At 27.9% G+C, this 14,088-nt stretch overlaps 1 protein-coding gene across 4 annotated transcripts in view; it reads right to left on the bottom strand.

Moving 5' to 3' along the window:
- Positions 1 to 14,088, bottom strand: part of LOC107449700 (uncharacterized) — a 567,179-nt gene that overhangs the window by 526,936 nt on the left and 26,155 nt on the right. The gene's annotated exons all lie outside the window — the stretch shown is intronic.

Below are 14,088 nucleotides of genomic sequence, written 5' to 3'. Positions count from 1 at the left end.
TATGAGTTTGTTTTTTGTGTATATACATAAGCTGAAAATGACTAAAATAAGCTGAATTACGGTTCACTTCGAATTGAAATCTTAAATAAACTGCTATAACTGCTGAAATCGGTTATTAAGGTAACGTATTTATTTATAAAAGAATTTAGCTATCTTATTTTGATTTGAAGAGCGCGATAGGTATACTAATGCAATATTTTATAAATGCCTTGTTCTTTTCCTAACCCGTTCAATATATTGTTAGAAATATGATAGTTTCTTTTAAAAAAATGCCATTTCTATTTCATTGGCATTACCATTTGGGAACAGCTGTGTTAGAAGATTAGCATATTAAACTATAAAAAAAGGAATTATTACATTGAACATAATTGATATTTGTAACATAGTGATGCATTATTTAGTGATGCATTATAACATAGTGATGCATTATAACATAGTGATGATTATATTGCAGTGTAAAAATTAAGCAATACGATACGAAAAAAAGGAAAGCCGAAATTTAAAATTTATTGTAAAATTAGCAAGCTATGATAATAATTCTATAATTCTCGGTTCCCAGTTCATTCTCCGAAATAATGTTTTGGAAGAATACATGAAAAATGAATGGTTTGTTCAAAAATAATACTTTTTATTAAGTATTTAGTGTAAATTAGATTAGGATAAAACTGAACAATTTAAATGCAGCTCTAAAAAATATAATAAATGCATTAATAAAATAATAACAACGGAAAACGGCCGTTTCTGTATAAAAGCTAAGAAAATCAGCCGAGATGTGATAAAATACAATACTTTTAACTTGCACTCAGCATAAATGTATCCTTTGCAAATTCGCGAATTTATAATTGCAATTACATTGATTTAAATATGTGTCTAGAGATATTGCAATGGGAAAATTACTTTTTTTCCTTTTAAACACTATACATATTTTATGAAATTATAAAAATATATTCTGAGAAAAAATATAAATAATATAGTCTGCTATAAAAAAGGAAAACTAAGCAGTTTCTATCAATAATGAAGAATTCTGATCATTGAAATCATTGAATTCTGAAGATCATTGAAATAAAAAAAAAATAAAAAAAATGCATAACTAAGTTCGAAATCTCTAGGTATTAAATGAATAACATTAAAAATATGACACAAAAAGAGTTCAGAATTATTTTCAATAAAGCATAATTTTAGACAGATCGTTAAAAGACTCTTTTTCAAATTATTTAAAAACACCAACATTGATTACGAGAGCTTTAATCTTTTAAGTATGAAAATAACAAAAGCGATAATAATTTTTTTTTTTTTTTTTGTAAAATTTTAATACAGTAGTTAAAACTTCCTTTATTATGTAATTTAATGAGTAGAAAAGATGAAAAAGTTAAAGTTTAAATTCTAAGCTCGTGTTGTTATTTTATTTTCATTTAGAATCTAGGATAAATTGACCGCCCTTGGAATTATAAAGCGCAACTCTTTAATCCCGCTAGTGGAAGACATTTGTTTGGAAACTTAATTCTATTTATGTAACCTTGGTAATACCATTAATTATACATGAAATAAAACGTGCGATTCTTTTAACAATGCACCATAAAATATAAAATTGAAAAGGTTTAACAGTAGAAATGTAAACAAATGAGAAACATTGATAAAAAATTGGAAATGTTTATTGGTAAATGCAATTAATTTTGGTAGCTTGAGTAGTTTGAATCGCCATATTATAAATACTAAATTCTCATTTACTGAATATAATGAATACACATTTTAAAATGTAAAACAATATTTTAAAATAAATTAACAGAAAATGTATGATGGAAAAAACGCATTTTAAATTATATATCTGTGCAGAACATGCTATTGTACGACAAAAAATAAATATGAATTCGAATTACAAATAAAGGAAAATAATACAATAAAGGAAATAAAGGAAAGGAAAATTGAAATTAATTAATAGAATAAATACGCATAAAAAAAGCACTTAAATTATATATTCAAGCTAAATATTTATATATATCTATATATGTATATATATATATATATATATATATATATATATATATATATATATATATATATATATATATATATATATATATATATTCAGCAAAATAAAGACAAAAATGATAAAATGAAGGAGAAAAACGATTTTATTTTAATAGTTTTTCTTCTTCTATTTTTATTAGTCTTTATTATTTTCCATGTTTTCACCATATTTTTAACTATATATGTATAAATGTGTGTGTAAGACAAATACAGGGGAATTAATTTTTAAATGGAATTAGTGATACTGGTTATGAAGTATTATTGACAAAAACTTAATCTTAAAAGGGGGTTATTTTCTTAATTTTTCTCCATAATTTGACTTTTTTAGAAAGAGATTTGAATCCTAATATTTTGTCCAGATTATTAATGTAAAATGTTTCAACTTGTAACTGCATTAAAGTTGCCGCAAACACAATTATAGTTCAGCGAGTTCCAAAATCTCAAATATTGTTCCAGTTATACTTAAAATATATTTACTCAAAATTGCATAACTAAATATTTTTAAAAACCTCTTCACAGTAAAAAACCAATCTTTTCGATTATTCCAGTAAAATATCCCTTTGTCAAATTGCAAAAACAGCTCAAGTAATCCGCTATTAAAAAGAGAACATTCCAAATTCTGCGTTTCCTTCCTAAAAAAAAAATAAGAATACTGACGACAGGTAAATTCCTTAACCCTAAGCAAAGGTATAGTATAAATCCCGACACTGAAACTAAATATGCGAAGTGCCATTCAGAGCTATACTAAAGGAAGGTGCAGAGAGAGGTAGGGCATATAATTTTCTACATTTGACCTTGGAATCTTGCCCGCATGACACACGGGGAATGGATAGGGCGGAGAAAGGGGGGTGACAGAGCGAGATAAAGGCACAACCTTGAAGCTTGTTCGAGTGTGGGAAAGTTTGGGCGACAGGAGGGTATACAATGGCAGGGCCAACAGGTTACAAAGCTTCTGGAGCGAGCTTCTACTAATGTGCCCATTTCCCGCCAAGTTCGGGCAGATGTTAGGATGTAACGGTAGTTGGCATGGATAGAACATTTGCAGAAGCTTCATCTTGTATATCTCTAGTGGAAGCAGGATCTTTTGTTCCTAGGATTTTGAGTATGCTCTTGGGAGATCCCTCAACATCTTCCAGGCGCTAAGATCATCCTAGAGAAGTTCGTTTCATTGAATGGAACGCACATCTGCTACCTAGATCTACTTTACTTGATGGAACGTGATCAGAATGTATTTACGCTTCATAAGTCCGTCCGTCTTGTTAATAAATGATGGAGGAGTGCAAATGGAATAAAATGAAAAAGAATTTTTATTTTTTACTGTCGAATGGTTATGAAATATATTAACCTCTTTTTTCTTTTTTAAAAAGGAAAGAAATATTTGCCTTTTAAAATATTGTTAGGATAAACGCATATTTTTATAATAAATTCCACGAAGAATGAATTTTCTTATACAGAAGAAAAATTTAGATGTAAAATCGCAATAGAGTTTATAAGACTTAATTGGAATTTTATAGACTTAAAATTTTTAAATAAATACAAAAACAAGAGTTTGCTTTAGATATTTTGATCTAGACACAAAGTCGCGAAAGAGTTTTAAATATTTTAATATAGCCATAAAGTCCTCGTCTAGTTAGATTTTTTCTTTTTTTTTAAATAAAGAACAAACAGAAAAAGATCACACAATTGTTCCACTCAATTTAATGATAATTTTCCCACAACTATTTTTGTTATTAATAAATAATTAAAAACCATACTTTATGTAAGAAGCAAAGGTTTCGAAAAATATTAAGCAGTGTAAATGTCAGAATTAGTACGAATTAATTTTGTCATAAAGCAAAAAATGGTAAAGAAATACATTATATTGTTAAATTCTCTATTTATATTTTTATATAGCAAGCTAAATTCATTTAATATTTTAAGTTTTGATATAACTTATATTAACGCAAATTATTTACGCCCCATTTAGTTTTTGTAACTATTGGAACATCGATATGTTATTATTCATTAATTAAACCATTACGTAACTTTACTAACATAAAAACTATACCAGTTAATTTTTTAAAACTATTGGAATGAAAGAAAGTTACAATAGTGAAAACCATTAATTAATTAAACTATTTCTTAATTTAAAACCCCATTTCTTGAATTATAACCCAATTAGTTCTTAAAGCTATTAGAATGAATAAAAATTTAATGATATGTTACATAATAGGAATACCGTTAACTAATTTTATTATTTTTAACATCCCTATTATTAAAATAATTACATCCCATATTGTTTTTAAAACTATTGAATTGAACAAAGATGTAACGACTTGCTTTAAAATAGCACCATTAACTAATTGAAACTTTTTTAGGTTAACAATTCCGAATATAATAATTATAACCCAATTAATTTTTAAAACTATTGAAATTAAATTACACTTCACCGTTTCACTTTTATTATATTTATATTAAAAGCGTAACGGTATACAACATAATAGGAGTGTTTTAACCGTTTTTTTAACTTAACTAATAAAAATATAATAGCCATACCCTATTTAGTTTTTAAAAGTATTGAAATGAATTAAGGTGTAATGATATGCTACATAATAGGAGAACCATTAATTAATTTAACTATTTCAAAACCTTCACGGAAATTAGTTAAGTAAACATCAATTTAATTCATTTGAAAAATTTTTGCCGCTTTGCTATATCCAATAAGAAAGCGAAAAGCTTCCTCGGAACATGAAAAAAGCGGTCATTATTGCGTATTTCACAGAGACATTTATTAATGTAGTGCTTTACAAAATAGTGAGTTTGCAAAGAAATCTCTACACAGCCCCTTTTTTGAATGAAATTAAAGCATTTCCTTACATTTAAAGATAGTCTAAGTGACGGCCACTGAATTCGATCTTGCAGAATAAAAGGTGTTGGTTATGTAAGACCAGCATCAAAAAAAAAAAAAAAAAAAAAAAAAAAAAAAAAAAAAAAAAAAGAAGGGAGGGCTTAAAAGAAATTCAAGCAGAGTGCCCAAGACTCTTATAATATAAAATAGGTGGGAAGAAGAAGGGGGTCTGTCAATGTAAAGAAGGAGAAAGTCAGATTGAGCATGCGCCGTAAGTGAAGTGGACTGTGCATCTATCCCACGGTTCCTGCTAAGGTAAGGAGACGAGATCTTTGTTACGTCAACCATTCGGGTTCTGGGTGCCTCAACTATTGTGGAAGTCGAGCGCTGGGATTACTTCTATGATAAAATGGAGCATTGAAGGGAAAACAGATAAAGGAAGGTAAAGAAAGAAGAAAAAAAAAAAAGATTTCGCTTGGCACGGTCAGCGAAGATTGGGGATTTTTCCGCTTTCCATCCCCCTGCCTCAAAAGTTCCCCCCAGCAGAAGAAATTTGAAGGGAAAAGAGCTCGGGCAAAATGGATTTCCAACATAGAGAGGTGAATTCCATCCCCCACATTCAGTAACGCCCCCGCACACCACCTAGAATTATCTGAACTGTTAGCGAAGATTCGAAGCCCTCCGGACAATCTGGACATTCTGTGGAATTGGATGGAAGCATATTTTCCTCCCACTTAGAAATGGAGTAGCAGTTTTGAACGGCCTCGTTTTCGGCCGCATTTGCTAAAAAGTAGCTAAAATGAGAACGAATCCCTCTCCTCCTACCCCTATAGTCCACATTAAGATGGGTGGACCAAAAAAAAATGTTACTAAAAGTTTTTATCAAAGAAAAGCTTGCTGAACTAGATTTCTGAGAATGCATTTATAAGCTTTTTCGCCTCGGGTAAAGAAATATATTAAGTGATAATGCTAATAAGAAGACAAAAGAAGAATCAGTATGGATATCAAAAAGTTAAAATGAACTCGGGCATTATTACCTGCTATTTGAGTACAACCATAAAATTATAAATGAATATCTACGTGACTTAGTTTTAAATGACCTATTTTATAATTAAAAATAGATTATACAGCTATATTTTTTTACAGCTACATTTCGTTAATTTTTTAACTCAAAATTTTTTTTTGGTTGAAAAATTCGTATCCATATTATAAAGCAAATTAAATTACAATCATTGGGGAAAAAAAAAACAGATTTATGAGTTCTCATTACCCGCAAATTGTTTTTACTTTTCTCGACATTTTTTGCTTTGCACAAAATAATGATGAAGATAATAAATTGATAATATCTCAAACTTTTTTAAAAGAAGAGAAATAATAAAGTCCCTGCTTCAGAAGGGGGAGAAAAACACAATGATAGTTTAGAATTGTTTGAAATTGAAACAATAACATTTAGCAAAAGGCGTTTTTATATTCGTAACACCCTTTATTAGGTATAAATATTAAGATTATTCAATACTTTTTACGCACTGACTTATTTTTTATTTCATTTGTCATCGAATAACATGCATGAAAAGAAATCTAAAACTTATTGGGTAAATTTAATCAAAAATTTTAACACATTAAAAATTATTAAAGGGAAGAAATTTTTTTTTACAAAACAGGTCTATATACAATATACCTCTATATTGTTTTCGTTAATTCTTACAGCTTTTTATCCGTTCGCATTTGATGTTTTCTTTTTTGCTTCAGAAATCACAGTAAAATACAAAGATTGTATTCAGCAGATTTTGTTTCTCAGTCTTTATTAGTCGTCAATCCTTTAATGTTCTTCACATTTTATAATTTATCACATTTTATTTGTTTCCAAGAAAAACACAAAATTTTCATATCAAACAAAACTTTTCTAATAGACTTTATGATGCTGATTGTGCATCATTTTGAGGTCACTAAAAAGGCTTAATTTTCCATCTCAAAAAAAAAAAAAAAAAAAAAAATCCTTATAATTTTATTTCCGTTTAAAAAAAAAATTATAAACGCTATATCAAAGAAATTTTTTTAAATTTTACACTACAGAAAAAAAATTTATCAGCTGAAATTTTTAGTCATCATAAACTAAAAATCATTTGAAATATATAAGATAACTTAATTTCAACAAAAACATCCAGAAAAATTTAATACAAAAATAAAGAAATGGAGAAAGGAAAATAAAGAAGAAATGGTGGAATATTATTACCATACACAAATTCAATATGGCTCAAGTTCTGTACTCGAGATCTAGATCACCTTGTTTCGTTTCTAAGTCATTGATATCATTGCATTCGCCTTCACATCTACATCTCATTTGGTGCAATATATTTTATCTGTTTGCTGGAGGATAAAAAATTCTCGGGAATCAGTCTTAAAATTGCAAATTTTTTTTTTTATTTTTATTTATTTATTTATTTTTATTTTTTTGCTTGCCGTTTTCTTTTGCTTTGTCTAAAATGTGTAGTACATAAATTATTTGGAATTTAGTGCACTAGTTTATGATAACGATACTTGGACTCCACTTTATTTAATTATAAACACCCTCCTTCCAACAAGCAAAGTCACTCTTCTAAAAAAAGTGCAAATAAAATATTATAACAAAATGTAGTCAAAGTATACTACTGCAGAAATTATCATTTCTATAAACATAAATAAGACTCAAAAAATAACTTTTGATTTAAAAGGGTAATATGATAATTTTTCTTTTAATGAACTCGTTAAGTTTAAAAGTTACATGCTATTAATGAAAACTCAGTACAGTGATGTTCAACTCATCAGCTTCCAACTCAAATAGAAAAACTTATTCCTATTAATTTTACGGAAATTAACATCGATGATGAAGAAAGAAGTAAACCTTTTAAAATTAAAATAGTGTAAGAGTTCGATTTTTGAAACGATGTCTTGTTAGCAAAAGGAAATGTGCAACTGAAAAATTAATCTCTTCACACCGAAAAATACTAATTAAAAAACTAATACAGGCAGAGTTACATGTTGCGTTTTGCGTAATTAAAAACGTCACTCAAAACTCGTTCGAAGCTAAACACGAAATAGATGAAAAGAATTCGGGCAACTTGTCAGGCATTTATTCCAGAAAAAAAAAAACCGTTAATCACATCGATTCTGTGCAGACTAATTAGCACGAGTATTCTCAAAAAAAAATTTCCACAAAAAGATTCCTAGTCCATAACAATTTAATTTTCTAAAACTTTAGCTAGACTATAAACAAAAAGTGCAATCAGCCCCTGTTAATTGGAACTTGCAATAATTAAAATAGTTGGTATCTTCTTGAAATTTGTATTTAAATAAAACAAATTATTCAATATTTTCTAAGTTAAAATAATTACCTATCATCATTTCCTTCGCATGTTAGCCGTACATATGTTATAATAACAATTATTAAGCTTGCGCATTCAAAAGCAAAAACATTTAAGAAAAAGCAAGAAATATTTTGTAACAAGTCGTAAATTAAAAAAATTGTTTAAAAACATAGATATAATTAAAATTTACTTTAAGTAAATAATTTAAATAGAACGTTATATATTAAAAATTAGCACAAAAAAATAAGTGCAAACGTCAAAAAATATTAATTAGATAGTATTTCATGGTAAAGCAAAGAGCAATAAAATATTATTTACTTGAATTCAAGCTCAGTAATATTTGATTAATTAAGCATGTGATGAATTTTTAGTTAGAAGCGGAAAATAAAAATGTATTTTTATGTTAGAAATTTCAAAGCATATTGCACTATAATGTTGAACAAATTTGCTGTAATTTCAATATGTCAAATTGAACCATATTATAAAGCAAATATTTGATTTCACTATGCTACTTGAACGGGAACATGATTTAAAATAACATCTTACTAAGATTGCAGCAAACTTACCCTACATTATGGTTTAACGTTGAAGCAAATTTTTCTCAAGTCTAATAAAGTGTATAACAAATATTAATAAAATATTAGTGACTTGAATATTAGCTCAGTAATACTTGATTAATTAAGCATGAGTTGAAATTTCATTTAAGAGCGAGAAATAAAAATATATGCTTCGTTAGAAATTTCTAAACATATTGAACCATAATATTGCACAAATTTGATACAAATTCAATATGGTGTCAAATTGGACCTTATTATACTGTATATAAATATTCGATTTCACTATACTATTTGAACAGGAACATAGCTTAATTATAACATCTTATTAAGGTTGCAGAAAATTTACATGTCATTATAGTTTAACATTAAAGCTTACTTTCTGAGTCTGTAAACTCAAAACATTTATAAGAACATGTATAACAAAAAGATATCAACATTTCAAGAAGCCATACTATACCAATTATTGATACTATACTGACTATTTTATTTACTTCAAGTTCCAATAACAGAGGCTGACTTTTCTTTTTATGTATACATAAGACACTAAATAGCATGTAGTTTGTGAAAAAGTTTAATACAAAATAGACATTCTTTAACTATGATATTGTTCATATTAAAAATAATTTCAAAAATTTATGCAAAGTAAAGGACTTTTTCGAGAAAGTCTGAATTTAGTCATTTTCCAATAACTAACTGGAAGTTTTTGTAGCACGTAGGTTCTTTTCGAAGGCTCTGTCGCATTTTAAAAAAAGAATTCGATTTAAATTTCCATTTTGTTATTACATTTCTTATCACTTAAACGCGCATAATCTATAAATTGCATGATATAAATTATATTCTTCTTAGATATCACTAACTAAGTATTCTCTAAAATAATTATTTTGATAATAAGGAAGGAAGAGAAAAAACATAATAGCTATTTTGCACAGCTTTCCTCACCAATCTAACGCTGGACGAAAAAAAGAGCAATGAAAAAAAGCACCAGAAAAAAATCACTTCGTTAGTAATTATATGAATTTAACAACCTATTCAATTCGGGCCATTGAGCTAGAATTTAATGTTCACGTTAGTGTTAAATATTCATTCGAATGAAATTAAAATAAATACTATTAACATACCATTTAACAAAATGATTAGCACTTTAAAACAGTTTTAAATTTCAATAATTATACTTATATAATGATAAACAAATAATAATTTTTCAACTAATTATTTTTAAAAATTTTTATTAAATTTAATTAATCATTTACGTTAATATTTTTAACTCATCAATATATTAATCTCCTGTGAGGCTGTTAATTAATACATTATTAGCTAAAATAATATTATATATTATATAATTGTTATTTACCATTAAAATTATATTATGTAATAAAAGTTCCTTTCAGTTACAATCAAATTTCAACTTCGGATTTTAATTAATTTTTAAAAAAAATATTTAATAAAATTTCAATTAGTATTTAAGTACATTAGATTCGGAATCAGAGGCCAGAATCGAATAGAATGATGTGCTTTTTTTCTAGAACTTTTTTCAAGTGCTTTTTATTTTTCCATTTTTTTTCTTAAGGTGCTTTTATTTTCCGTGATTTAATCTAGCTAGTCTGCCAGGTTTAATTCATTGTTGCTATCCATCTGCCACTTCGTGTTATTTTTTGCACCATGCCATGTAATTGCACCAAAAGAGAAATTTTATCCTAATTTGAAATAGTTTTCGATATTTGATAACTAATTTTCATACGATTTGCGCAAAGAGTTTATTTTTTAATACCATTTTCAATACCCTAAGAATTCTATAAATTATTTTTTTCTCTTATAAAGAAAGAAACAAAGCAGTTGTATTGCAGAGCTTACCTAACCATAACTTGCCTGCAATGTTACGTTGCTTCTGGGCAGCAAATCGTGTTCTCTTTCCCACTTCCTTATTTTTTGCACCATGCCATTCTTGGGGCAAAATGGAAATTTTAATGCCAACAGAATAAGAAATCTTGTAAATTCCTACGCAACAAATACAAAAATTATGTGAGGACGGCCGAGATTTATCCTACCATCCTTAAATATGTCTAAAGTGATTGTATGTATTTAAAATGCGTGTTTGTTATGTTTTGGTTGAGTATGCTTTGGGCATGTCACTTCATTAGTGACATAAAAGGTTTCCACTCCCTAACTAACAAACTTCCAAGGACGCAAAATAGAGATGCAATCTGATTCACCAAATGCCAGATACGTGACTGACATATCTAAGTGACTAAATGAGACTATGATTTAAAAGGAACTTCATATTTATCGAGGTCTAAGGCCGATTTCTTCTAATTGAAAAAGAAAAGAAAAAAAAAGAAAGACTCGTGGAGATGTTAACCTGAATGTAAACGAACGCTTGATATTAAATACTCGGCGAACTGTATCAGTTTATTACGCTCCGAGCACGCACACTTTGAATAGTACTTGAAGAATGTTTTAAGAAACAAAACCGCATTGAAATTTTGAATTTAAAATTGGCTTCTTTAATTACATTTGCTAAAGTAAAATGTAAAACAGGAAAGAAAAGGTTTGAAATATCGAATTAATACTTAAATAGTAACACAAATCGTGCAATATCATAAAGTACGAAACGTTATATATGCACGATGTACAAATGTTGCATAACGTAACATGCAAAATATAACTTAAGTGTTGCTTGAAATGATATATGGAGAAGAAGGATTAGAGGTATTCAAAATAGCATTTGAAATTACAGAAATAAGCATTCATAATTATAAAAACCTAAGCAAAGAATTTGCGATTGAAGAATTTGGGAATAAGCAAATTTTTAACAAATTTTCATTATTATTAATTAATTAAAAATATTTTTAATTTCTAGGAAAAATTAAAAACTTATAACCGTTTTAATAAATTTAAAAAAGCACGTTTTTTCGTATTAGAGATGTTTTTTTCTTTAAATTATTTTTATAAATTGCAATTTAAATTATTTAATGTTTTAAACTAATTTAAGAACCTGAATTTCCGGAGTTTCAGCTTATGGCGTTAATTTTGAACATAACTTGAAGAAAGCTTCAAGAAACTGTGTTTACAATTTTCAGGAGAAAAATATATATTAACAGTAATTATATAAAAATATATTTGTTTTGTTTCACTAAGTAAAATTTTTATGTGGAGTGCACCAAAAAAAGAAAGGACCACACTGAATAACTTTTGATCTAATAATCGTATCTTCACGTTCTACGACTCATATTAATGGTTCGAGGGGGGGACCTCAAATATGCTAATTAATTTCTGCAGACAATGTTTCAAGTTACGAAATCAGTCACAAAAACGTACTTTCTCTGAATAAACATACTTTAAATTTAATGGATTCGGATTTCTGACCCCAAAATATAGAGGGTAGCAGTAATTTTGAAAATAAGGTTCCAATAGTTTGGTCAAGAGAGTGATAAAAAGTTTGGACAACATGTTAATTCTACTCTTCGCGTATTTTTATATATCCCGAGAACTTTTTAAGCGAATTGAAAATTTTTTACACACAGCAATAAAATTCGCTTATTCAAAGATAATTTCATGCAAAAGATAATTGTTAGTAAACATTTATTATTTCTCATTATTTGATTTAAGAATGATCGAAAAAAAAATGATAACATTCGGCAAAATTTTGAATTATAAGGTATACAGTTTTTTGCAACATATTAAGGAAAGTAATTTTACATGACAAAATAGTAAATTTGAGCAAAATCGATCGAATAGTTCCTGAGAAATCGAATTTTAAGTATCTGACTTTTTTGAAATTCAACTTTTCAGAAACTATTCAACAGATTTCTCTCAAATTTTGTATTATGCCATGTAAAATTATATTCTTTAAAATGATGTAAATATTGTATACGTTACAATTCAAAATTTTTCCAATTGTTATTAAATTAAATATTAAAAAATAATAAATGTTTATTAAAAAATAATAAATATATGTGAAAAGTTAATTTTTTATGGGATTATCTTTGTACAAACGAATTTTATAATTGTGTGCAAAAAATTTTAGATTCTCTCAAAAAATTCTCGAGACATGGCGAAACAAGCAAAAAGTAAAATCAACATAAAGGGGTTCGAACGTTGCTAGCGCTCTCCTGACCTAACTATTGAAACAATATTTTCCATATTGCGGCTACCCCTTATAGTTTGGGAATCAGAAATCCGAATTCGTCGAAAGAAAAGTATGTTTCTTCAGAGAAAGTACGTTTTGTGTTCGTAGCTTAAAATATCGTAAAATACTATTAATAAATTGTATACTTCAGACCATCCCATAGGGCCATTAAGATTGAGCTATAGAACGTAAAAATACGATCATAAGATCAAAAGTTATTCAAATTAGCCCTTTTTTTTCTGGCACATAATTATCAAAATTACAGTCTAAATTCCTCAACGCATTCTTAAGATCAATATTTTAAGAAAGTTTAAAGAGACTAAATTCCCGGAGTTTCCTCTTATGGCCATAATTTTGAAAGAAACTTTAAGAAAGCCTCAAGGAATAAATAAATTGTGGCATGAAACATGGTATACTTAAAGCGTGAGTCACGCTAAATTGATGAAAAAGTTCGCTCATTCAGCATAATCTGAAACTAACAGGGGGCCCTTCCAATCCTATAGGGTCGATGACCTTTTTTTCAAAGAAGGGAACCAACAACCACCAGTGGGTGAGGGGATCTTGAGGGAGGGTGGCATGTACCAAAAACGTTCTAGCTTACTAGTGTTGTCTATCTGTCCTACGTCACAGATTACACAACATTCCAGTCTTCCCAACGACTAGCACTTTTGTGTCGCTGTCGAGGAGATTCCTCTTGCTTTTTAGGAACACTAACTACAATGGTTTGAACAAAATTCCACTGTTGGAAGATGCTCGGTCACCGAGGGAACATCTTGGTATCCTATCGTGGTTGGTAAATAACTTTGAGATTATAAGGCAGCTGATCACATACTTCTTTCAGTTGGACATTCTCTTTCCTTAGTTTCTTATGAGTCATAAGCATTTAGATGAAAAAAATAATACCAACGCTATTTTTAACCACTGCTATTCGAAGCCAGGATTACCTTGTAAAAATTTTAATAAGATAATTTTCATAACAAATAATCACTTTATCGCAAATAAATAAAAAGTAATAAACATTTAATAGCAAATTTTTTTTAAAAACTCAGTTGGTTAGAAATAAAGTTTTAATCAAAAGTTTATTGATTTTTTATTAATTTTTTTAAGTTTCTTGCTAAAGTCAATAACCCATCAAAAATCATCTAAATTATTCCACACTGACGAAAAAAGTATGGTCAAAACTACCAGAACATGGTAAAGCTAATC

The sequence above is a fragment of the Parasteatoda tepidariorum genome, chromosome 11 (assembly GCF_982258835.1).
Source record: "Parasteatoda tepidariorum strain Cologne lab strain chromosome 11, Ptep-v5.0, whole genome shotgun sequence".
Taxonomy (NCBI): domain Eukaryota; kingdom Metazoa; phylum Arthropoda; class Arachnida; order Araneae; family Theridiidae; genus Parasteatoda; species Parasteatoda tepidariorum.
This window is presented reverse-complemented; position numbering and strand designations above follow the sequence as displayed.